Source organism: Ambystoma mexicanum, chromosome 1q, assembly GCF_040938575.1.
Source record: "Ambystoma mexicanum isolate Mex_15411 chromosome 1q, UKY_AmexF1_1, whole genome shotgun sequence".
In the NCBI taxonomy this organism is placed as follows: Eukaryota; Metazoa; Chordata; class Amphibia; order Caudata; family Ambystomatidae; genus Ambystoma; species Ambystoma mexicanum.
Genome location: NC_090922.1, coordinates 946,954,799 through 946,982,746, shown reverse-complemented (window position 1 = coordinate 946,982,746; position 27,948 = coordinate 946,954,799).

Here is a 27,948-nt window from a genome sequence, read left to right as displayed (position 1 = left end):
TTTTCCCCTTAGGGGCCGGGGTCCGGAAATGCCAGGATGCGGCGCGGACCCGAAATGAAGAGGGAATGAATCAACAGGTAAGTCTTAACATGGAGATTTAGCTTTCCTTGTTCCCTTCTCTCTCTCACCTTTTGTTCTGGTCTTTTTCTCCCTAGGCGCTGGGGCGTGACTGCGAATCCAGATGATCGCTGCTGAACATGGAGGCGCCCTGTAAAGGTGAGTGGAATGCGGCGCTGCAGCGATCGACGCGATGAGCTTTTAAATAAAAGTCTTCCTTTTCAGGATTGTCGGCGAGATGTCTCCGGGATGCGGGTTTAGCATGTAAGGACTTTTCCTTGTTCTGTTCTCTTCTTCTCTTCCTTTGCAGGTGATCCAGGATGCTGGCAGGCATGGCAGAAGTCAGGATGCAGGAGCAGACACGGTGAGCGTCCAGCTGCTAGATGCAGAACAACGCGAAGCACGTGTGGCAGTTCGGGTGGGGTTTAAATAGCCTTGGAAGAAGTTCCAGGTATGCATCCTTACTCCAATCAGGTATGTATCCTTCCCCGACCACGCCCGGATGGTAAATTAGTCCCACAGGTAAAGTAGTTCCTTTCAGGCCTCAAGGAGGCCGGGATCCTGCAGCATGGTCTGCATCAGGTAAGTGCACCCAAGCACTTCCATAATGAGCCTGGCGCCTATGGCGCCAGGACTGATATCTTTTATGAGCCTGGCGCCATGGGCGCCAGGACACTGTCCAAAGGGCCCCTATATGGGGTTGCTGGGTCCTTCCTTGGGGACTGGATGTCTGCTTTCGGGGACGCAGGGCTTGAACCGGCTCCCCAGGAGCGGGCATCATGACATTTAATCAAACTTTGCACTCAAGTGCCAGGCAGGGTTTTTTCAAAGCATTCTGAGAGTTAATTACTTAATTGGGATTGTAAACCCCTACTGGTGTAATAAATACAGGAATACATCTGTTTATACATCTATCTTCAGCCACTGGATTTATAAGCACTCTTTGTGCCCTTTCCTGAAGTCCTGTTCAAAACAAGCATTGGCAAATCCAACAGTTTTCTGAGAGGCCCAAACTGTTGGCATTAGCAATGATTTTTGTATATTGGAACTATATACGGTGTAGAACAAGTGGCAATAAAGGATTTAGAGTTCATAACATTCTTAAACATATAGGATAATGTCACATGCTAGTCCGATTTAAATAAAAAAATGAGATAACCTATTTGGACAAGAAGCCAGAGAGGAACTGATTTTCGTGATAATGTCAAACACCTTCTCATAACCAAATTCAAAATGGGGCTCAAATTTACTGTTAACATCTGATCGTAGTTTAAAATTCACCCCCATTGGTGTGTGCATATAAAGAGCAGAAATTAGCTGCCCAATCATCCTCAATGACTACATTAGTTTGGTTACTTGAGGAGGATGAGTCTACGTAATTTCCACTCCTCCGAGTGTGAGGATAGTAGATTCCAAAGGAAACAATTTACCTTAAGTTATGTAACAGCATTCCAAGTTATTCTATTGCCTGCTATGTTAGACCCTAATGGTGATAAACCAAACCCACACAAATCATTGAGTCATAAACCAATATTAAATTGGACCTCGAGCATTGAGTAATCAGGAAGCAGGAGGGGAGATGGTGAAAACTGCCTGCTATCCGCAAAAATAAAGTCAATGATTGAATTAACAGTACCTTTTGACCATGTTGGTCTATTAGGAACATCGTCATTAACATTACCATTCAAAGTAGCAAGCCAAGATCTCCCATGTCCACCACTCACTTTCTTCTAAATTCTTTCTTATTATAGTTCCAGGGTCGAGAGGGATCAGCTTCAGCCCAATAGTCCACATGAGTTCAGATCACCCACAAGGATGCTATGTCCACCCAAAAACAATCCTATCAATTCATTAGCACAGCGTGTAAGGCAATCTAAGAAGTCATCCAAAGCACTAATACCATCATGCCAGTATACATTTATTGTTAGTAAGTCCAGTAAGTCTTCAGTTGAAAGTCTGATATGGGTTGCCAAAGCACCAAAACAGATGTCTATATTCCCAATAACTGTGATAACCTTACAGGGTTTCAATAGAGTCAATAGGCTGCCACACTGGTGACCCATTGATCCTTGCTTGGCTGACTGAAATAATACTGTAAAACCATCAAAAGACAGAGATTGTTTCAACTATGTTTCTTGTAAATAAACAATTATAAAAGATCTACATTTCAGGCCAACCACAGGATTAGAAAATTAATATAAATGAGAATTCCATGAGAGTATTGAAAGACTAGATTCTTGTAAGGTGACAGTGGGTAGTGGTTGGATAAAATTCATAGTGCATCACATTCAATAGCCAGGACCATTCTTTGGTTTCCTCTGAAGCCTTCATTTTCTGTTTTAGCCATTGAATTTCATCCAAAATAACAAGTTCATTCTCAGACTCCAAGATTTCTGTTGCAGGTCTAGTCTTTTACATATATTTTGAAATATCAAATCCAAAAGTTCTAAGATTGTCCCACTCATTCATAACAGTATCAAATATAAGATGTGAATGAAGATAAACAATTGAGTCATCAGTTCTATCAAATATATAAAATCAACTCTTTGCAAGTCCCCAGACGAAATACCTGATTAACTAGGGATCTCAGAAAGTAAGTGCAGAATAGCCAAGCAATTTAAAATTAGAGACTTGTTTTCAGGAAGGACATTTTCAAATAGAAGTCTAGAGGACTGCCCCAAAGTGGGGTCCGTGATTCCCGATACTGTGTCTGAGTGATGGGTATTCTGCTGCCCCTTGGGATCGTGCATACAATTTTTATAAAAGACTTTGGGACCAAGAGGCTACCGCTCCATAGGCCCACCTTCACCTTCCCCATGGGCTCTTGGACCTTGATACACAGAATAATTCAAAGTTTCTGCACACACCCCAGGATGGGAAGGTCTATCATCCGCCTTCTTATTGTAAATACACTCAGAACAGGCCACACTTGAAGGTTCACCCACAGCAACTTGTAAAAAATTAGGACCCCATAGTTGGATCTTTGGTAAAATATCACCCCACCTACATTATTATCTAAAGAAGGACCAATAACAAGCTGTCCTTCCCCTGAATTAGTAGATTGCACTATGTTTGCCACATGAGCTGTGGGGCCATGATCAAGAGAATGGACACCTGAGGAGGTCCCTCTGTAATAGGCTGTGTGATTGCATGTGCAGTGGTATTAGAGTGAGAATGGATAATTATGACCTCTTGCAACCTGCAAAAAGTCTCACTAACAACTGGTTTAGCCAATAGTGCTTTCACAGAGTGGTGAGTTAATAAGGTCCACAGAAATTGCTGTGACACTTGGTTGTTCTTCTTCAAAGTATGGCGATTCTTTTGTTTTTTCATTTGCAGGCCCCTCTTTTTCCCAAGCATTCAAGGGGCAAGAGCTGATTGTACTCCTGGGCCTGTCTCATGTGCACTATTAGGACCTGCCTGATGAGAACAGACACTTTCAACTAGTATGACCGCAGCAACAGGACATACCCCAGGTGGAGCTATGTCTTTTATACCATTCTTAAGAATAGTTTAAGAGGCAGGATCATTTTGCGGGCAATGGCCTGGTTAGGAACCACAGACACTAGACCCACCCCGGTGGCTGCTTGTTTCTTCATGCCAAATAGCTGACTATTTCAGTTCTTAAAAGTGTCTGGTCGCCTTCACCGACAAATACAGTGGAGGGATTGATCATTTCATTCAGCAAATTGATGTCTACTAATGTTTTATCAATTTGAGACTCACATTTTTGCACATTTTGATTAAACAAGAATTATTTGTATGGCACGTGTAGTTTGATCTTATTGAATTCAAACCGCAATGATTCCAGGAGAAATTAGTTGGATTTTGTTTCCAATTTAAGACACTCATTGAGTGAAACAAGGATATAAAGTACCTAATTGATTTCTACTAATGTCAGGATCGATACGTTGCCCCCCATATTATCTATATGGGGCACAATTGATGGATATCATCTTGAGGCGGGTGTTGAAAGGTTGAAGAAGCAATTTAGAACTGAGAAGAATCAAAGTCTGGAACATATTTTTCCACCAAGTCAGGTGGGGTGTCCACAAAGCTCTGAGCATTAGAGTCTATATTATTCAAAATAGGCGAGGATCCTTCTGCAAAGCTTAAGTCAATAGGTGCAGTAAGCGTGAGAGGCTGAGGAGTTTTTCTGGTGATTTGAAGTTCAACGTCTTTAAGACTTGACACGTCTGTATTTTTAGTCCGAAAAAAAGACGTAATAGTTTTCATAGAAAGGTTGGCCATTGGTTTAGTTTTTCGGGACATATTAAGTGAACTATAGGTTTTTTTACCATCACCAGTTCCATAGAACCCATGTCCTCCATGTTGAACAAAATTAAAGTGTCCCCCTCAGGTAATAAGGGAGTAGGAGAGTTACTGCAGGCAACATTTCCACATCGTAATATGGTCCAATTTCAGACACCAGGCATTATGCTTTTCCCACCCCTAAGATCGTACAGACAAAAACTCTGTCAAGCCTGAAGTAGTTAACTTCCAAACAGTGCACGTGCGAATACATGCTTAGATGGAGAGCTGGATGTAAAAAACAATGTGCCTCATTACGAGGTGGGCGGTAAGGGATTACCGGCACCGGTAAGGGCACCGGTGCCGGTAATCCCTTACCACCCTACTATGAGTTCCCTTTGCGGGTCCTTCCCTAATGCCTGGTTTTACCAGGAATTAAGGATGGGACCCACAAAGAGATACTGGGGTAAATAACGGTACCGCAATTTGCAGTACCATTATTGCCGCCTTCCCCCTTCCCATTGATCCCTATGGGGGCTCCAATGGGAATGGGGAATGGCTCTGGTGAATGGGGAATTAACGGTCCCTCCGACCTCGGAATGGACCGGTAATTGCTCCATCCACCAGACCGGAGTCGGTACGATTGTGGAGGCAGCCATGGCGCTAATGGTGCCATGGCTACCTCCAACCTCGTAATGAGGCCCAATGACAATACAGTTCAAAACGTACTAATTGCTGTCCGGTCCATTGTTCAAGCTGAGATGAGCCAGAGTAGTCATAGGCTAGCTCGTTGTTCAAGCAAAAGCAAACCGAAATTCTGACCACAATGTTTTCCCAGATGAAACAATACAATCATTGTAGCACCACAAGCCAGATGTCCGAACGTCAACACGGACTGCACAGACTGCAACTCTGCATCGCTCTGCGGGGCAATATGGGTTTTTAAAGTCCTTCCTCCCTTGTTCAGACAGTAATGTAGGCAGTGAGAAAAGGCTGTACTGTAGCTCTCCCTTCACAGACTACAACTCTCTGCATCTCTGCAGTTAGGCAATCATCTAAAAGGTGAGCACGGAGTTATGTATCATCAGTTACAGTTGTTGTAAGAATAACCAGCAGTGTATATCTGTATACATATGCATGAATGTCCTCAAACATGTTTCAAGTTTGTGAACTTCACAGCAATCTCCCTGAATATCTGAGATGAGTGTGGACATCAGAAAAGGAAATACACCTGTTGTTTGCCCTTTTCTAGGCATATTCTATCCCATCTTCACCACCCCTCACTTTGCCAGGGCTGTTTACTTTGTAAGACAAGTGTAATATTCTGTTTTTGAATTTGTTCTCCCCTCGCTGTTCGCTGGCTCTTGATGCAGTTCCCGAACCAACATGGCCTTCATGATCTCATATTTCTTAGGAGACCAATTACTGTCCTTGTATGATGTCCACAGACGTCACGCTACTCGATTATTGGTCCAGTGATGTCAGCGGACACTGAATCAGGAAGTAAGTTGGCAGACCAAATGATATATAACAGTTTTGTAACCTACTGCAGGTAGTGTGCTTTTGGAAACAGTCTGCCACTCTTCAAACAAGTTTGATGCAAATCCATTTAGCGGATGAGGCTGTATCCACTAGCAACAATTTTGTTCCATTCAAGTCTAGCTTGATTTTGAAAATTGTGAGAGACCCCTACAATATGCCCTCCCCGCTTTACAAAACCACACCACTTTCCAGAAACATTCAGAGTGGAGTCAACAATTACTTTGCAATGTTTCATGCAGATTTGTCGAATGGTGCCAAAGTTATAAGCTGTCCAAAAAGTGTTTTTCCTATCGGAAAGCCACTTTGCCTTAACTGCAGGGTCGATATCACCGACACTGTAATACATATGCAACTTTTATTTGAGTTTAACAGGTTGTTATTAGGGGAACCTAACCATAGCTTCCCTCTAAGAAAGTTTATTGACTGAATATATTACAGGGCCTGCGGTAGCAGCCCTGTAGTTATGATTAAGTTGCTCAACCCATAGGAAGAGCACTTTTTGGGCATCTTATAACTTTTCCCCTCCTGGTCAAATCCTTACCAAACTTTGCAAAACAAGTATATCGCTTCATCAAATTGATTCTAAGAAGTTTGGTGAGGTTTCGTCAAGGATTTCATCAAGGATTTGTCAAGGGGGGGCAAAGTTAAAGGGAGTCTGAACATTTCTGTTTTTTTCCATAGACTCAATGGAAATACAATTTGTGTCACGTCTACAGCCCAAACCGCTGGACAGATGTTCACCATATTTGAGGAAGGAGTGGTGGCTTGGTCCTGAAAGGGTGCTTTTGTAAATTTGGTATAAATCTGTCTGGTAGTTTTTTTTTTAAACGCCCCAAAAGTAGGTACACACATTTTGTGATTCTGGGTTTGGTCCACAGATCCAATTCCCTGTTTGGTCTGCAGACGGGCCCCCGATTGACTCAGGAACGTTGTGACGTCCGTGGACATTGGACGCACCCACTGATTGGTCAATAAAAACCGTGAGGTGCGTCATATATTTCCAAAACACCCGCCATTTTGGATCCACAGACAGATTAGTTGGGAAAAAAGATTAGAACACACATTTTGGGTCATTAGGTGTTGGAAAAAAGATGAAATGGGGCTCTTTGTATAAGTGGAAAAAGAGCATACGGGTGGCACGGCAGTCTTTTCATAGGTGAAGAATAGGGTTGGTAGTCCATTTTGAGTTGAGAGGTTCAGGGCGAGTTGTGGTATGGTGGTTGTGGCCAGTGGCAAGATTATTGGGTGCATGGCCGTATTATGCTGTGGTGGTTGTGGCCAGTGGCTACAGCTTGAGAAACACATGTGGGGTTATTTGGTGACTGAAAGAGGGTTTGGCCAGGGTAGTAGAGTTGAATATAGATGATATGTGGATATTTTCATATTTGAAAAATAGGTTTGGAAGTCCATTTCAATGGGCATCATCACAACTTTGCCGGTAACCCTTAAATCTGGCGGTCGCGCTATTACTGCCGGATTTAAGGGTCCGCCAAATCAGGACTTCGGTGGATTTCGCCCCAGCTCTTGGCTGGGGGGAAATCCGCAGAAAATGTGCGCTATTACCGCCGGCGGATTTCCTGCCGGTGGTAATAGCGCAAATTTTCCCCATTGATCCCAATGGGGAATGGGGCATTCCCGAATGGGCTCAATGGGGAATTACATTACCGCCAAACTCGTGATCCGGCGCTATTAGCGCCAGGGAGTTCGGCGGTAGGGATAATACCGCCAGCGTTACCGTCAAAGTCGTGATCAGGCCCAATATCTGCAGATGTCATTTGAATTGGGAGGTTCAGGGCAATTTGTGGTGTGGTGGTTGTGGCCAGTTGCCAGATTCCTGAGTGCATGGCTGTATTATGCTGTGGTGGTTGTGGCCAGTGGCTAGATTCTTGAGGGCATGACCACGGGCCATGTCCCCAAGAATCTACCCTCTTGCCACAACCATCATAATAATATGTGTATAGAAATTGAATCTGGCCACTGGATACAACAATTATAATAATATGTGATTAGTAATTACAGATAGTGTATGGGAAGTATACAGTATTTGTTACATGGTGACATAATGAAATTGAAGTGATTGCTGTACCATTGAGGGTACAGGTTGAGTTTGTTGTACATGGTAATGAAGGAGAAATATGTGATTCTTTCTCTGTGAAACAACACAGTATGATATGTTAGGCACGATAGTGTACAATGTCTAATTGCATACAATGTCACATATTCATGTAGTTTTTAGACCCTGATAATTAGTACATTATAAGTACTATGTTTGAAACAACATGACTGTGTGTTCAGTACAGTTGCTGTTTCTGTTGACATAATCAATGGGTCATTGGAAAAAAAAAAACCCATACGGGATTAAAATAAAATACTACATTTATGTGAGTTTATGTTTCCCAGTATGCTTGTTTGAAGTATGCAGTACTTAAGGGAAGGTTTAAAGAGCAGAAATATGTGTATTTGTTGTTACAAGCAGTGTTGCAGTAGGAAGAACCGTAATGGTGTGTTTGCAGTGAAGTGTAATGAAAGGTATTCTTGAAGTAGTTAGATACCTGTTAGTGGTTTCTAAATGTTTTGTTTTTCAAAAGTACTGTAGTATGCATTTTTAAAGGTATTTTTGAAGTACTTTGATATCTCTTGGCATAGTAAAACTGTTTTGCAATCCAAAAGTAGCACTGCAGTACTATCGATGTAGTTAGATACCAGTTGGCATATTCTAACTGTTGATAGTTTTATAGTTCTCAAGGGTATTTTCTGAAGCAGTTAGATACCTGTTGGTGTATTCTAACTATTTTGCTATTCAAAAGTAGCATTCTAGTATTATGGATGCAGTTAGATACCAGTTGGCGTATTCTAATTGTTGATAGTTTTATAGTTTTGAAGGGTATTTTTTTAAACAGTTCGATACCTGTTGTTGTATTCTAACTATTGTGCTATTCAAAAGCAGCATTGCAGTACTATGTATGCATTTAGATACCAGTTGGCGTATTCTAACTGTTCATAGTTTTATAGCTCTGAAGAGCATTTTTTAAAGCATTTTAATACCTGTTGGCGTATTCTAACTATTTTGCTATTTAAAAGTAGCATTGCAGTATTATGGATGCAGTTAGGTACCAGTTGGCATATTCTAACTGTTGATAACAGGTCAGTCACTAAACTTTGTAGAAGCTCATAATCAGTACAATCTAAGTACTATGTTTGGAACAACATTATTGTGTGTTCTGCACAGTTATTGTTCCTGTTTCCATGATCATTGGGTCATTTGTCTCAGGAGGATAACTCTAGGGCAACATGCTCGCCTTGGAAACAAGACGACATGGAGCAACACAAGTTCGATCCCTGGGTCCATGCTTAGAAACCTCTGGGTATTAAGGGCGTTATAAATAACCTATCATATCATATCCTTGGGGAAAAAAACCTATAGAGCATTAAAAACCGTACTACATTTATGTGAGTTTAACTTTCACAGTATGTTTGTTTGAAGTGTGCAGTACTTAAGGGAATGTTTAAAGTGCACTAAGTGCTGATAGTTTCACAGGTCAGTGACTACATTTAGGTTAAAGGAATATTAAGTAGGTATTTGTTATATTTTCTGTCAATCTCTGCTTTACAGTAAAAGAAGTTTTGTTGCATTCGAACCAACCACATCTTTTTTAATGTATGCAGTATAGTGACCTGCAGTGGTTGTGATTATTATTCCTACTGTTGTGAAGATTTTCTTGCCAAGAGATAGTTGCCCATGTGTGAAGCTAGTAAGCTTGCAGTTGTGTTTGGTACTATCTGCGTTGTACCTTAAAAGCATTAGTATCAGATATTGGCTATGTGAGTTTAAGTGCAAGGTGGAATGATTGTCCATAATATGGCATTATTTGCCTTTTGCACCACCTTATGAAATGGAATTGATTCACAATTTGATATACATACATACACAAATCATTCATGAGGGATGTGCTCTTGTGACCCATGGTTGCAGAGACTGCATGTATGTTTCCACGTGTATGTTATAGGTATGTTTTTGGCCTCCAGTACTTGCAGTAAGAACACATTCATGTGGATCTTCCTATGTGTTTATGGGAAATTCTACCATTCCTGCACAGTAGTCCAATTCTAGCCTTTTTCCTGAGATATTGTAAGTGTTGTCAGGATTATTTGTGATATTTCTATGACGGACAAGCATTTGCAAACACAACTGGTCTGACCCGTTCAAGTAAATATTTTGAACAATTGGTGGCAACTGGAGCAGGAGATTGATTGCTACATTTGCATAGCAATTTATATCGGTTGTGTTTCAAAATTCAAACAGACCAGAGAGTTCTATCTCTGTGTCAATTGCTGGACCTCCATTTGTTTTTTTAGGAGAAATATTTCTCTTTATGTCTACTGATGGATACGCAGTTGTGTTTGCACTAGAACGTTTTGTGGTTGTACTGCTTGATGGAGTAGCATATGTTTTCTGTTTCTTTGGTGGTGGTGTTGGAGGAGCTCTTAAAAGTTCTATTTGCATTAATTTTCTTTTTAAAACTTTACCTTTTAGAGGAACAGGGTACATATCTAGATAGGGTGTATAGAGTGTATAGAGTGCGCGTGGTCTATTGTACTCTGGGATGCAAGGAATGTCAGCTTTGACTTTGTTTGCATCAAACTTGACTAGAAATAGTCCTTTGAGTGTATGTAGATATGAAAGTGCTACACAACGCATGCCTTCTTTATGAATAGTGACTGCATATGCAAGAGAGAGAGAGAATTGTTCTCTGCGTACATACATGTCTTGGAAAAGAAAGAATCATGATGTTGAGCATCCTATCCTTTTAACTTCTGAAAGTTTGTCAAAGTGGATGTTGACAAACTGAATGTTGTTGTCATGTGGATATGTCTGGAAGCCAACAACTGTACCAATTGCTCCATTGACTAAACCTTGCTCCACGTCAAGGTTATGTTTCAGAATTACTCTGCAGTTTAAATACAACATTAACATTTTTTCCAAATTAGCTGTGCTGGAGATACATTTTTCTAATTTATTTAGTTGTGCTGTTGCTTGTTGACACACATGGAGTGTCATGCATACACTTCCAGTTTGTTTGTGGAGCTATGCACTATTAGTTGCATTTCTTTTTTTAACATTGTCTCATTGAATTGAGTACAGCTTGCTAGGGTTGGCATTAAGGACATCGATTTTACATTTGTTTGTGCTAATTGTTCCATGAAATCAGGAGCAGATGTATTACGCCCATAAAGCTCACGGATGAGTCTACTATTTAAGATGGATTGTGCATCGTTCGAAAGAAGACCAGTTCTAATGCTTTTTAAAATGTTAGCATAGGTTAGGTCTGCAGACTGGCGCATGTTTTGAGTTAGTTCTCTGTATTGGAAAAATGTTGCCAGAGATTTATGTTTCCTATGCTGCCAAGTGTGTTTCGGCACTGTTTGTGTCCTAAGGTTTTAAAATAGGTTCACCTTTCACTGTTGTTAACTGTAGGAGATCTCCAAAAACAATAACGTGTTTTCTTCCAAATCGTTCTTTGTAGTCTGTTTTTATGACTTCTTGCAATCTCAGGTGAATTAAAGCCAACATTAGGTTGGAAACCGTGCTTGCCTCATCTATTAGGAGCATTTTCATTTGTTTCAGAATTCTGCATACTTGAGTAGCAGCTTCTACTGATAGTTTGCGGTATTCTAATTTGTTTTGATGTTCTACTGGAAGGAGTAGTAGTCAGGGTAAAATAACACCTCATTTGTTGTAGGCAGCTTAACCTGTAGGGGCTGTTACAACAGCTGAAATGTTATTATTTGTCAGGTTTTGGAGGAATTTGCCGATGATTTTCATTAATAATGTTTTTCCAGAACCAGCTTCACCACTTACAGAGAGGAGCAGAGGTTTATAATTTTGACAGCTTCAAGTTTTACTTTCAAGATTCAAACCATGTTCAATTTCTTCAGTCATTCTAGGTAAATGCTAAGTTGCTCATCATTTAGCTGTGATTTCAGCACTGACGCGTTTTCTTCTGATTGTTTATATTGATTCGTGGTATTTTCTACTTCTGTCATGGCTAGTTCTGCTTCATTTGGAATGAGTGGCTCTCCAAGTGGTTCTTGGCTTCCTGTAAGAAAAGGTTGACTGCCCTCAGGAGTGCCTTCATCTAGTTGTGCTTCAATATCTTCCTGTTGTTGACGTTAATTTTCCAACATGTTTTTGTATTGCTAGAAATTTACATTTGTTATACTGCTTTCATTTGCATTGAATGCAGCTTCAGATGAGTCATGGTTACCTAACGATTCGTCTTCTTTTCTCCATGGTTTAAACGTTGCAGTAGGGACATTTAATAAAGTTATCTATGTTGAGGAGTTTTAAATGATAATTTTATATGATTAATTAGGCTGGGTTGGTTAGTTTGACAAGGCCTCCTTCACAAGCTTTGACAGCATATTTTCCAGTTGTTTTCATCTGGTTTGATATTATTTTTGAAGCAGTAATTTTGGGTTATGTGGTATAGGGACATGTTTTCCAAAGCAGTACTTCTGTTTGGGTAGTATGTGTCTAATACATTGTTTTTTTTTAAATATCTTGGCTGTTGGGATAATTTATGGTTATTGTTTCCAAGTCTTGGTAGGATTTCAGCAGATTTTTTTCTGAATGCACCTGGACCAAAGCTTAGCCAGACTATGGAGGTCATTATGAGTTGGGCGGTAAGGGGTTAAGTCATTCTGGGTAAATGCTAAATTGCTCATCATTTAGCTGTGGTTTCAGCACTGACAAGTTTTCTTCTGATTGTTTATATTGATACATGGTATGTTCTACTTCAGTCAGGCTATCCCCACCCCTATGGCCCCTGTGATGTTTCCTTGTGTCCCCCCCACCCTTCTCGCACACAGGTGTTTCATGTTTTGCTTGATTCTTCTACCCTGCTCCCCCTCACCCCCCTCCAGCCCACTTCTGCAAGAGTCTGTCCTGATACTTTCTGGTTTCACCATCACCGTCTTGTGGCCAATGCTGGAATTTATTTGTATGGACTTCATTGATTCACAGTGCATCAGCCATTCTCAACTCTCATGCTGGACTTCCTTTGCATCTTGTACTCATGGTGGCTCTGAATCATGCTGTTCCAATCTTCATCTTGTATCCTGGCTTGCAACATTATGTGTTACTACTGACTTCTGCAATTTTATTCGTTCTCCCCACTTGTTAACGCTGTTAACGCTGCCGTAAACCCCTTACCGCCTGGGTCGTAATGAGGCCCTATGTGTTACTACTGACTTCTGCAATTTTATTCGTTCTCCCCACTTGCTTCTACATTGTTTTTGACTGCTAACTCTCAGATCTCTCCTCCCCTCCATTCTCCCTTTACCTATCTCCTCCGCTCCTCCCCTTGCTTTCTTCTATGCACTTACTCTATCTATGATAGCATTCTCGTCTGTCTCCTCCCCCCTCCTCCCTCTCCCCTTAACTGTTTCTCTCCCCTCCAGCACTCTCTCAAATATCATAAGGCCTAGTACGATAGTCTCTTGTTTTGTTCCTCCTCACCCTTTCTGCCAGAAATGTCATCAGGCCTAGTATGGTAGTTGCCTGTCTGTTTCCATTTCCTTCCCACTCCCCTACTCCCTTCCTTATCTATGGCTTACCTCTTGCACTATCTGAAATGTCATCAGGCCCAGTACGATAGTTAAAGGAATAGTCCAGTAAAAAAATGTATTTTAAAAATAGATAGGCAACATTAAAAAAATAATACTAGCACTTTTTTTAAAAAACTTCCTATGTAAAATTTTGAGCTATTCAAGCTCAAAATTCGCAAAAGCAAGCACATGGACGCATCTATTTTGTGAAATGGATGCCCACCTGTGCTGGCTTTTGCTTTTGCGGCACTAATGAAGGAAAAGCCAGACAGCTGTAGAAAACAAAAGCTACTGCTGGGTGGCTTTTCCTTCATTGGTGCTGTACACGAAGGACGGGGACCGGAGACCAGAGCAGGAAAGCTGCAGCTGAATCTCGGTAAGTGCTATTTATTTTTTAAAAAAAATAAGCACTAGCTGCGTTTTTTTTCTAAGTTTTCGGGCTGGAGGAGCCCGGAAAACTTAGAAATAAAACCGTAGCTTTAAAAACGTTGTATTTATGTTTGCGGTCGCTTTTGAAGAGACCGCAAACATAAATACAAGGTTGTGTTTGAAAACGCTGCGGTTTTTCTTTCCAAGTTTCTCAGGCTCCTCCGGCTCGGTCATTATGAGTGCAGCTGTAAGAGGTTAACGGTAAGGATGCCAGTGCTGTTAACCCCTTACCGCTGCATTACGAGGTCCCTTAGCGGGTCCCACTAAGGCCCGCTGGTAAAACCAGCTGTCCTTAGCGGGAGTCACTAAGGGACCAAAGAGCTTATAACGGGCCTGTTATTAATGGGCCCGTTATTAGCTCCTTCCCAATTCCCTTTGAGCCCTATGGGGGCTCGAATGGGAATGGGGATGGGTATTTTGAATGGGTATTTACCGGGTCCTCCAACGTTGGAATGACCCGGTAAGTCCCCATTCAGGGAACCCGGACACGGTTTGGAGGCAGCCATGGCGCTAATAGCACCATGGCTACCTCCAAACTCGCAATGACCCCCATTGTGTATAGGCACTATATAAATAAAATATCATATCGTATCATATCTTGCAACAGCAGTGACATTGTCTGCAGTATATTGTATATGTATGTTTGCATTCCAAAAGAGGGCAATGATCGCATTGAAATCATTGATGTACTTTGAAGCTTTGTTTCTTTTAATGTTGTGTGTGTTTTTAGGCAATTTGCCTTTCACACTTTGTCTAACAGAAGACATCAAGCTGTTTACTTGTCCTTTTGCTGAAACTGATCTAGGGAAACCAAAGCGCATTTGGTGTAGTATTTACCTTTGTTTTTATATCTGCGTCAGCCGTATTTGCCACACTTATGTTTTTAGAAGCGTAACAGTTGTGTAGGTATATATTTGGTTTATGAAGGGATGTTGCAGGATATGTATTTTTGAATAAACTGAGAAACAGTGGCATCACTGTAATGACAAAGTTTAGGAGCATATTTTATCCACAAAAGCATGTGGATGTGTGGTGCTCCTCTGGATTGATATTCTTTTCTCCAAAATAAGTGTTCCACTTCTTTGCGGGGAGGTGTACTTTTATTGCAGATGAAGTGAAGCATGGACATAAAGCAGTGATGAAAGTATCTTGATACATTTATAGGGTCAAGAGAACAGCATTCTCCTGGATGTTTAATGTTTATTCCTTCTTTATTTTGGTTTGCTATGCATAAAAGGTCACACAAGTCATCCCATGCAAAGTCTGCACAACTTGAAGTAACAAGCCATGTGGGTGGGCCGAAGTTCCGTAGCATACAACATACATCTGCATGATTTCGGAACCAGTATTCTTTTGTACCACGCATGTTTGCCAAGAGATTTGTGACACTTGACTGCAAAACTTCATCTTTGTCTTTTACCTTTTGAAGCAGTTGGGTAGCAGACATGTTTAAGAAATGAGAGCCTGTTTTTAATGTGTGTGTGTAACTCCGTAATATAGAGTTACAAGTTCACTTTTGAACAGGAGGTGGAATATGTATTCTACATTTAGTCTGAATCTACGGTCTTCAAAATACATTTGTAAAAAACAATAATCTGATGTTGCTATTTGTGTGGATCTTTCATCATATCTTCCTCCTTTTGCTGTAGGAAACAGTAGAGGAAAGGAAGGTGCTTATACACTTTTCTCCCATATGCTGATTGTAGATACTTTGGCTTGACTCATTTGGTATGTCTCTAGTGCATCATCAATGGTGTCTTTGGAGTGCAATGGGTGAATTGTATGCTGATCCAAAGTATTGGCTGCAGTAATAGGATCTACACGTTTAAATTGGCCAGTTGGTGGTGAATCCTGAATTATTTGGGTTCTCTTCAATGTTTATATCTTTGTAGTACTCATTGTTTTCTTTTTCTAACTATGTTTAAGTCTACTAGATGTTGCCAAATGTGTCTGTCTATTGTTGGTACACCATTAACTAGGATAATCAAAGATGGATCTATTTGCCGTTGCACTGCTTGTGTTTCTACATTGTCTTTAAGATCTACTGGCACATATATTACTTTGCCACAAATGGCTTTTAATAATTGAGAAGGAGGGAATTTGGCTATTATGGGTTAAAGGTGTATTATAGTTTGAAATGGGTGTACTGTGTGGATTATAATGCTCTCATACAAATTAAGCTCCTGGAGAGCTTTTGGAAGTGCCAATAGTTATTAGTGACAGCACATGCTGGCATTTGGTTATTATCAAGCTTTGTATTGCAGTATGTGCAAAGTATTGAGGGGTCACTTATTTTGTATTTATTTTCTGTTATAATATATAAAGCTAATTGGAACCATAGGGATTCCTCATTGCCCTCTATTTTAAAAGTCATATCTACAACGTTTGTGCTCTTTTTATAAAAAGTTCTGTTGCAACAGACACATACTTTATTTGGTACTTCAGCAGATGTGCTTTTAAACTTTACTATTTATTTTTTGTATGTGTTTGTTAGAAGATTGGTGTTTGTAGAGTTTTTGCTAATGTTTTCTAAAGTTACTGATTTTCTAAGTCATATTTGCTTACAAAATATTTACTTTGGAGGTGTTCTATTTTCTGAAGGAGTTATCTGGCTGTTCCATGTAGGGGAAATGTTATTAAAATGTTTTTAATAAATGTTGTAAAGCAGGACTTTTTTCATAGTACAGTCTCTGCAGAAGATTCTGTATAGTGAATGGTGTGTTCCTAACATTTTCATGTGGAGGAAGGTGCTTTTGCAAGCAGTTCCCGAAATGCAGGCTAATGAATGTCCTCGCAGTCCAGTGTATTTGCGCACTGGACAGGAGTACATGGTTTGTATAGTTTTGGGTGAAAAGAACAGTTGTTTGAAAGTTTGTTGGGGATGTGTTTTCAATAACGGTTTCTTGTGCCATGATGGTGTTGTCTACCAGTTTGTACCCTCAGCCATTACTATGTATGGCAAATGGGTTTTTCTTTTCTTGTTTATAAACATCTTCATTGAAATATGGTTTTGGGCTGCTTGTGTGAATCCATTCACCTTCACAGAAGTTTGAAAAGGTATCTATGTTGAGATTGTGCATGTTTAGAAGTACTTTTTGTAATTTACTGTTTACTTTTTGTTAGTGGTTTCATTCTGTTTAAAATGAATATGAACAATGTTCTTTTCAGCAGAATTGTGCTGTCAATTAGAGCTTCCACGGTTAGTCTTCAGCAATAATCTTTAAGGGTAGAGCGTGACTTCTCAGCTGTTTTCATAAGATTGTGGAATACTCTATGGTGGAAACATTTTTGAAAAATACATTTTTGGGAATCCTCAACTGTGGCTACGTTAACATTGTTAGATATAAATGCCACATTATTATTATATAGTGGCAGGGTCATTAGCAGTTTTCTTCTACTTTATAAAAAAAATTTTTTCCAAGAGGCACCCTTGTTTTTTTAGTGGCTGCTTGTTTAGTTTTGTTGATTGATTGTATTAGCAGTTTCGTTTGAATATTTGCTATACATTCTGCTAGATGTGGATGAGTATTTGGCATGCTTTTATTTTGGTATGCTCTATTTTTTGGTGGGAATGAAAGTTGTGTAATATGTATGCGTTTATTGTGAATTAATGCATGAATATGATGGCAGACATAAATAGAGGGCTGTCTGATTGTGTGATGGGTTGATAGTTGTGGTTGGGAAGGTTGTAAGAGTAACTGTGTGTGTAGATGTGTGAAGGGCTAGGGGTTAGTGGGCAAGAGAGTGGTAGCGTGAATGAATAAGTGAGGACATTACAATGTGTTCAGGATAATAGTGAGTGCTTTAATAATAGTGTTTAGGTGAGAATGGAAAGAGTAGTGAGCAACAGCCAAATAATTGTTTTGATTTGAAAGGAATTTTGTAGTCTACTATGCGGATAAACTATACTGTATGAGTAACAGGAAGAAACCTACTACAATAATGCACTTACTTTGTAGCTTGTGAAGAGTAGTTTTCTTCAGGTTGTTGTCTTCCTGGAGGTTTTTGTTCACTGCAATTGCGAAAGTAGAAAGTTTGTGGCTTTATATGGTAATGATGAAGTAATTGTAGTACAAAGAAGACCTTATTTATGAAAGTAGGAGGAGTTGTTGGAAAGAAGATTTAATAAAATTGGGCCTCATTATGAGTATGGTGGTAATCCTTCCAGTGCTGCAGATGGGTTGCCACCAGAATCCTAATCATGTTTTGGCACCTAGGTTCCTGATGCCAGCAGGACATTACAAGTCCTGTTGGCCAGGAAAGTGAGGTGCCAGAAAATGTTAGTCCCTATTCCCGTGGAGTCCCATAGGACTCTACGGGAATGTGCACACAAGAGCACTGGCTCTGTTGCTAATGGGGCTGTTGGTCTGTGATAAGTATGCCTAACGGGGCTGCATCAATAAAGTGTGACTTTTTACACTATGCAAAATGGAAATTGCTGAGTGTTTTGAAGTCTACTATGTTGTCAGTGCATTGATACTTGCCAGTGTGATGCATTCCAATGTGTAGATACTTATTAAATGATGGTTCTTTTGTTTGTTTTGTGGCAGTTGTGATTGTACTTTTTGTATTAGAAAAGGTGCACTGCAAGTCCCAGAATGCAGACAAAAATGTAGGACCCAATAAGCTTATACAGATTAGAAAGGGGAATGTTAGCAAGTACGCATGTGTGTCAAAGTTAATAGAATTGCACACACTGGGCCTCATTACGACCTGGGCGGTAAGGGATTACCCTATTACGCAATTTGCGGTACCGTTATTAGCACCTTCCCCATTCCCATTGAGCCCTATAGGGGCTCAAATGGGAATGGGAAGGGCCCTGGTGAATGGGGAATTACCGCCCCCGCCAACATTGGAATGGGGCGGTAATAGCTCCATTCACCAGGGCGGAGTCGGTAAGGATTTGGAGGCAGCCATGGCACTAATAGCGACATGGTTACCTCCAAACTCCTAATGAGGCCCACTGAGTGTTATTTCATAATGTTGCGCTCATTGTTTCCATTTTCTTTCATTTATTTTTTAGAAATTGCACATTGTACTGTTGTAAATGTATACATTCATGTTTTAGTTGTTCTTAGAATTGTCTGAAATAAAGATTTTTAAACGCATTGCATTTTGTCATTTTTCATTCCATGTAGATGCCATGCTTTAGCAACATACATGCAGTGTTCAATTTCACTTTGAATTGTGAGAGTTTTAGTGCAACTTGGATTGTGAGAGTTTTAGTGCAACTTTGTTAGTGACAGAATGAAAGGAAAAAATAACACTTGGTAAGTTGTCATGGGTCATATTGGCTAGTGTGCATGTACTGTCAATATTTTGAACTTTCACACAGGATCTGTCATTTGAATTGACTGTTGGATGTAGAGTTCTGGGATGTGATTGTTGGATGGGTGTGTGACTGCTTGAAAGTAGCCAATGAGTGAGTGCTACAAAGAATAAAGTGGACAGCGCGATACTCTGCGAACAGGGCAAGCCTCATCCTGGTCTTTTAAGGATGGCTGGCATGGAAAGGGGACTGTGGGGATTAGCCAATGAGGTGTTCTGCTTGTGATTTATAAGAAGAGAGAGTAGAAGTTCTTTTCATTGCTGTGTGTAGGGAAGATAGCTGTGGTTGTTGCGATGGGAAGGCTTACTGTGTGGATGGTGGGAGATTCTTGGATGCTTAATCTGAAAGGTAGACAGAAATGTGTGGCCTTTCTGCTAATATTGGATTGGCGGGAGTGGAGGATTCTCGGTATGGTTTGCCTGGCCAAAACGGGGAGAATTATTTGCATATTTCAAAAGCATGTTGCATTTTCAATGTCCAGATTTAATTGTGGTACATTGTGGAGGACATAGTTTGGGCTATATCAGTGCAATGTCATATTGCATTGAAATATACGCTGCAAGAACTAATGGAACTATTTCCACATGAAAAGATTATCTTTTTACACATACATCATAGGGCAGTATGGAGATGTACCAATGCGGTTTGTCTCCAACAAGAAGCAGGAAGGCTCCTTGTAAAAAAAGGGGTATGTTCATTTTGTAATGGTGTTGGGATGACATATTTTCCAAATGAGAATCTTGTGCCAGATGGTGCACCCAGTTTCTTTAAGTGATGGCATGACTTTCACTGATTTTGGAAATTAAATCTTTCTCCAAAACATTCAAAATGCACTCAGAAAGTTCCTGTAAAAATGCAAGTAGTTGTAGGGAAAAAAAACGCAAAAACCCCAAAATAAAATCAAAACAGAAAAAAACAAAAAAAAGTTCTTTTAAGAGCCACCATTGAACACTCCATTTTTTAATGTAAGTGTAAAGCTCACCACCCCCTTGAATTAGAAGTTCTGTACACGGACACTGCAGTAGTCGATGGATGTCATGTACCACATACGGGTCTTTTGCTAGGAATGGAAATGGAAATGGAATGGAAATGGGACTGTGCAGCCTAGGGCATTAGCCAATCGGGTTTCGTGGATGTGGTATACAAGGGGAGAGTCTGGCATAAGCTTTGTTTTCAACTAAGGCTGCAGATGGCTATGGATATGGCTAAGTCTTTCAGGAGGCAGAGTGTATGGATTTTGGGGGACTCGTGAATCCATTGTCTGAAGGTGTACGGTGAGCACTGTGAAGTGGCTGAAAATGTTGCATTTGAGGATTTTAATTTAGAAAGGTATGGGGTGCGCTGCACGAAGTGGGTGGACTTGCTCCCATTTTGGGTAAATATGGGCACACTGAAACATCCCAACATTATCAATGTTCATTGTCGAGGGAACAGTTTAGGGTATGTGATTGGAATTTCATTGCAGTTTGGAAAATTGAAGGAAATATTCCCCAATTCAAGACTGATTTTTTTCTTGCATTCCCCAGAGACAGATGTAGATGTGCTTGAGTTAATTTGGTCCACAAATGGAAAAAGCAAGACGCAATGTAAACACGGCTGTGTGTGCATTTTTAGGCAATGTTGGCATGACATCGTTCCATAATGGAAATATTAAATTTGACGTTGCCAACATTTTCTGCAGAGATGTGGAGTACAGTTTACTGATGCGGGTAATCAGATTTTTTGGCAAAGCATTCAGAATGCTTTGAAGCAGTTTTTGTAAATATATGAAGCATTTTTCAGTAGGCACAAGAAAAATACATGGAAACACCTGGCAAACAAAATGCCAACTTTTTTGCATGTTTGAGGTAATCGTTCAGTTTACTAGAATGTTCTGTAGTTTACTTTAAAAATGGATACAAGAAAAATACATGGAAACACCTGGCAAACAAAATGCCAACTTTTTTGCATGTTTGAGGTAATCGTTCAGTTTACTAGAATGTTCTGTAGTTTACTTTAAAAATGGATACACAATTATAAAAACTAAAAATACAAAAAAGGCTCTTTTCAGTGCCACCACTTTCCCATGCAAAAGAGTTTAATGTTTTTCATGCCACCACCAAACATTTCTCTGATGTCCACAGACTACCACACTGTCCGCAGACTCCACAGGTTGCATATCAGGCTGTTACTTCTATTTTTCAACTGTGAAAGGTGGATCCTAAAGGAACTGTTTTTTTGTTTTTATTGTATTTGATATTATGTTTGGCTTTTTTTTTACTATTGAGACAAGGGGGTAGGGCATTAGCATCAACCACAGGGTTGAAGGTGCAGGTGGAGAGACAAAGACATTGGGTGTGCCTTAATCACCCCTACAGAGCAGTGTGTTGCAGTACATACACAGTACTGTCACCCTTAAAAGGTAAGTGTTGACAGTGTTATATATGGCCTACGAGGCTTCCGCTGGCATCCTCTGCCCCACTGAAGTGTCCCTTGTGGTGACAGGAGCAGATGATAAAGATAAGGTAGTGGGCGTCAGCCTACCCGTCCCTTCAAAAGGTACCACTTTTCGCACTGCTCCCTTATGATTCTACTTGAAATGGTGCCACATGGAGGTGGTCCCGTATCAGTACAGACTTGGTTTTCCATGACTGAGTACAACCTTGCACTCAATGCATCGAACCTTGTCTGCCCGAGCCTTTGGTACACCCCCAACAGTGGTAAAGCGATCCAACACCCAGGACTCATGTCGGGAGCTGGAGAGAGGGACTTCCAGTACCTCATCTTCATCTTCCTCTTGATCCTCTTCTGTACCACCATGTCTCTTCCCCTCTCCAGGCACTACAGATGATGGTGGTGGTGGTGGGGAAGCTGCAGTGGCCATAGAAGATGCCATTCTGGTCTTCAACAAGCACAGAAAAACCAGCAGGTACTCTCTTCTGGACAGCCAGATAGAGAATGAGGAACAATGGGTGGGTAGCTTCAGAGGGGCTGTCCACAGACCACGCGACTGTCAGTGGAATATCGAGCCACAGATGGTACTTAAAAAGTTACAGAAAGTTACGAGATGAACTAAGACACGGTCTAGGAGCTCTGCAAGGTAAAGTTGTGGCTTCAAAAACCGTAGATTGGCCAAAAATGCAGTTTTAAACTGTCCAGGGGTACGGACACTATCTGCGTATACTTCTGTCACCAATGAAAATTGTGATGTCATCTTTGATGACCTGGGTATTAGTGTTAGTCTTAGCAGTGCACGGTGGTGGCGGAAGTTATGGTTGCTTATCTTACCATAACTGGCTATGTTCTGGGTTTTTCCAATTTTACTTGTAACCATAGCATCCCTTTAACAAGGTTTTTTCACTGAATTTGATAGGTTTTTATTAGGGCAACTTAACCATAGTGTCCCTTTAACAAAGTTGTTTCACTGAATATACTTTAGCACATTCTTATATGCTGATGCTGCTAATGTGGGTATTCTCCTTGAACAGATAATGCACATTATTTGACATGCTTATATGGTGTCTGCTGCTATTATGCTTACTCTGCACGTGTTGATCATGCACTTTTTCCAATTGTGGTAGTTGACTATGCATTTGAGGACATCTCCATATGCTACACTGTCTGGTGATTTGAAGAATATGATTGGCATGCATATCTTAATATTCATTTTGATAAACTGCTACTGTAACATGCACATCTTTGGCCATTGAAAAAACATGTCTGTCATGTGGTTAACACAATGTTTGAATTTCTTCTGCTCATAAAAACTGGCGCACGGCCATAGGCCATGCAACCAAGACTCTAGGCCCTGGCCACAACCACCGCAGCATATCACACTCATAGATCACAACCATAGAATCGAATATCTATCAAATGTTGCAAATCTACAGTTTGTGTACTGTTTGATTTGTATAGTTTGTATCTGAAGTTTTGGCTACGTCATGTCATTAAGATTGTAGAGTTTGGTAACAAGCAGTGTAGTATAACATATCAAATAACATATCAATGGAAGTGAACATTTTGTATTGTGGTGTATGGTTAGATGTTTGCTTCAATGGTTCTGTTATGCAGCAGTATTTATGTGTTCTATTAGAATATACTTATTGTTTGATTTTTTGAGATTGGATATATTTTTTTCATGAGTTGGGTAACTGGAGCACATATTCTTTTTCAATTTCTCTGATAAAAGAAAAGAGCATGTTAGTGTATGTATTTTATAAAGACTTATTACATTGCATAATAGTCATTTCAGCTTTTTCTTTCGACCCTCATATTTAGTAGTTTAGAAACTAGTGTACTGTGCAATTTGCTCAGTTTCTGTGTTTGTTTTTCAAATCATTGGGTCTGTGGGATAAAAATCCATGTCGGATTAAAAAAAAAACTTTAGTTGTTATGCTACAGTCTATTTGTTTGTTTGTTTTCAGTGTTCACTTTTTGTTTCTGGCTAATGTTCTATCTGTTAGCTTGTTGCAGATTTTTGGAGCAGTTAGATACCTGCTGGCGTATTCTAACTGTTTATTTCTTGTTATAATTTAGTGGTATTCATTTTTCTGTTTGGTTGTTATAGAATCTTGGGGCAGTTAGATACCTGTTGGCGTATTCTAACAGTTTATAGTTTTTTAATTGAAGTTTTGTTAATGTTTAAGTACAGATTAGTTATTAAATTTTGGTTTTAAGAAGATTAAATAAGTGTTTGTAAGATTTTCTGGTAATCTCTGCTTTACAGTAATGGTACTATCATTACATTGGAACCATCCACATTTCTTTTTTATATATGCACTGTAGTGACCTGCATTGGTTGTGGCTCCTGCGTGGTAGATTATACCTATTGTTGTGAAGGTTTTCTTACCAAGTGATACTTGACCATGTGTGAATCAAGTCAACTTGCAGTTGTTTTTGGTACCATCTGCATTGTAAGGTAGAAGCATTAGTATTACGTATTTACTATGTGTTTGTATTAGTAAGGTGGAGCGATTATCTGAATTGCAGGTAGTACATAATCTACCATGGTTTGCATTTTGTACAAGTTTCTGAATTGGAACAGATTCACAATTATGTATGGATACATACACAAAGCGCTCATCAGGGATTTGTTCCTGTGTCACATTGTTGCAGAGAGTGCATGTATATTTCCTCATGTAGGAAATCTGAAAGATTTCATCTATAGGTATGTTTTTGTTTTCCAGTACTTGTAGTAAGTACATTAGAAATTCTTGTGGATTTTCTTGTGAGTTTATACTGAATTTCACCATTCCAGCACAATAGTCCAGTTCTTGTCTTATTCCATGAACACTATATGTGTTGTCAGGCTTGTTTGTTGAGTTTCGCTAAAGTACTAACATTTGCAAACACAATTGGTCTGTACAGTGTACGTAAATGTTGTCAACAATTGGTGACAATTGAAATAGAATATTCATTGCTACATTTATGTAGCATTTTACACCAGTTATATTTGAAAATTTGAATGGCCCAGATAGTTGTGTGTGCAAGTCATTTTTTTGGAGTGTCTGTTTCTTCTTTGAAGAAGTACCTGAGTTACTTTGAGTAGTAGGTTCTTCTTTGGTTGTGGTAATTGATGAAGTATTAGCTTCATTACTCTCTTTGGAGGATTTGCAGTCAGATCCTGTTTCATTTCTGTTTGAATTAGTTTTCTTTTACAACGTTTACCTTTTTGTGGAACAGGATATGTTTTTAGATGGGGGTGTATAGTGAACGTAGTATATTGTATTCTAAAATGCAAGGAATATCAGCGTTTACTTTACTTGCATCAAAGTTGATTAGAAATAGACCGTCAAATGTTCGTAAGCGTGATAGTGATGTGTAGCTCATGCCTTCTTTAAAGACTATGTTACAAATATCTATTAATGCTTTGTCTAGGGTAAGACCTTGTGGTTTATGAATGGTGACTGCGTATGCTAGATTTAGAGAAAATTGTTCTCTACTTACATACATTTCTTTGAAGAGAAGGAATCGAGCTGTTGAGTACCCTATCCTTTTTACTTCTGAAAGTTTGTCCAAGATAATATTGACAAACTGAATATTGTTGTCACGTGGTATTATTCATTTTTTCATAACCACTGCTATGTATGGCAATTGTGTTTGTTTGGTTTTGTTTGTATGCTTCTTCATTAAAATATGGTTCTGTGCTCGGGGTGTGACTCCATTCACCTCCACAGATATTTAAGAAGTTATTTTTGTTGACATTCTGTTTATTGAGAAGTTTTTTTATTGTAATTTAGTAGTTAGTTTTGTTAGTGCTTTCATTCTGTTTAACACTAAAATGAATAACTTTATTTTGAGAAGGATTGCACTGTCTATTAAAGCTTCTAGGGTTAATTTTCAACAGTAAGTTTGAAGGGTTGTGCATGATTTGTCTCTTCTTTTTATAAGATTCTGAAGGACTCTGTGGCGGAACATTTTTGCTAAAATACTTTTTTTGGTATCCTTACTTGCTAGTATATCAAGATTTATAGGAGCAATTTTAGCAGTAGTGGCAGCCGAATTCTTTTTAAGCATTTTTGTTTTGATTTACATTTTGATATTGGAGGCAAAGTTTCTGTACAGGAAGCTTGTTTTGTTTCGCTAAATGACTGTATTAGCTGTTTTGTTTGAACGTTTTGTACAAACTCTGGTAGAGAATGATGCTTATTTTGGAGACTTTTATTTTCATTTGCTCTATTTCTGCGTTGTTTTCTACAGACTTGCTTTTTCATAGGCATTCTTTGGGGTCTGTTGAAAAAAAAAAGAAGGTATGGGCTGGGCCGTCCTGCAATGTATGTGTGAGTGTCTGAGTATGATGGGAAAGATGTATGAGGTGGTGTGTGATTGTGCATTGGGCAGTTACAATTAGTTGGGAAGGCTATTCTTCTATTTGTGTGTTACTAAACTGTGGTTCAGATGAGAGTAGAAAGTGAGCTAGTGGTGAGGAGAAGCATTAACAGTAAATCTAATGGTATACCATTAAAACAGTTCTTTGTTTTGTGGTACTAACATTCTAAGGGTTGAGTATGGTATTTGTGTTCCAAAAAAATGGGGATTCGTGTGCCATTCTGCCTGCTAATCTCTGTTTAATAAATGGTGATTTGTGGACAGAATGGTTCAGAAATCGCAGTTTTTTTTGGTGCGCAAATTACATGAATCAACCATACAGTGTGTTTGAGGAACCGTAGGAATAAAGGGAGTATTGTACTTACTCTTTTTTTGTGGAATGAGCATGTTTCTTTGGATGTGTTGTTTGTAGTTCAGATGCTGCTGATTTTCAGGAGAGTGGTCTTCACTGCAATTGTAAAAGAAAGAAGTTAGTAATTTTGTGTGTTTGTGGCACTGTTGTAAATGTAGACGTTGATTTTTATGTTTTTGTGGTAGTATTCTTGTTTGATATCTGAACATAGTGTATGCATGCATTTCATTTGACTATGTGCAGCCTTTATATTTTATTTACAATATGTTAGTTCAACATGCTTTGCAAATGAGTAGAATTTTAAGTGCATGAAATTTGCTTTGTTTTTTAAAGGTGTGTTGTAGATAGCAGACAGGTTTGGAAGTGACAGTTGAATATAGTAGATGGAAAAAATGTCAATAAGTTAATTTTATAGGCAGTCATGCCAACAATCGGGAGCACCTGAGAGGGAGATTTCACTACAGCAATCAGGAAAATTTATTTTTCCCATAGGATTACATTGGATTATCATTAATTTAGGTGGGAGAAAGTAAAATATAGTGTGATTTTTCAATGGAAAATCGGGAGTCTCGCGCTTAAATCGATAGGGTTGGCATGTATGCATAGGATATGCAGGTTTAGTGACGTTACTCTGTTTATATGGATTCATAACAGTTGTACATGTACTGTGAATTAAATATGCATACCTGTAGTTTGTATTCATGCATGTGGATATGAATGCAGCTGTAAGTAGAAATCTTGGAGACGTGTAGAGTAGTTTTTGTAGTAGGTGCTTTCCAATGATAGGAGACTTGTACTCAGAGTGATCAACAGTACATTTGGAGTGTGGAACTCTGATGATGGAGTTAGATGTAGAGGTCTTGGATGTGATTGGTGGATTGTTGTGTGACTGCTTAACTGTATCCAATGAGGGAATGGCACCAAGAGTGATGTGGAAAGGGTAGAAGGGCTGGCTAAGAGTTACGTGCCGCGCGGTCACTGCAGCTGTCCACGGTAGGGCGTGCCACATCTGGGGTTTTCCAGCAAATCAAGTATGGAAAGGGGACTGTAGGGATCAGCCAATCAGATGTTGACATTGTGGATCTTTGTAGAAAGAGCGTGTGTGTAGTGATGATGGCAGAGGTGGAAAAAGTCAGGGTGTTGGTGCTCGGAGATATGTTTGTGCATGGTTTACAGCAGTATGCTGAATGCAGACATGTGGCAAACAATTTCGATGTTAAAGGAGTGGAGGTGGTGTGGAGCGCAGTGCCTGATTGCAATGTAGAGGGAATTCTGCAAGTTTGTGAAGATATGCGCAGGATGAACAGTCCCCATGTGGTAGTTTTGCACTATGGTGCTTTCCATTTGGGCTACGTCAGCGCCCCTACTTTGTTGGCAGATTTGGAACAGTTGGTTCAAGCAGTAATGAACATACTTCCAAATGCGAAAGTAATTATGTCTGGATTACTACCTATGGCAATATGGGACAATAGTTTTGTTTTTTGTTGTGCAATCAATCGAGGCATGTGTGCTTTCATGCTTAGAGCTGGTATGTTTTTCTGTAATAAAGAGAATATTGATTCAAGTAATGTTG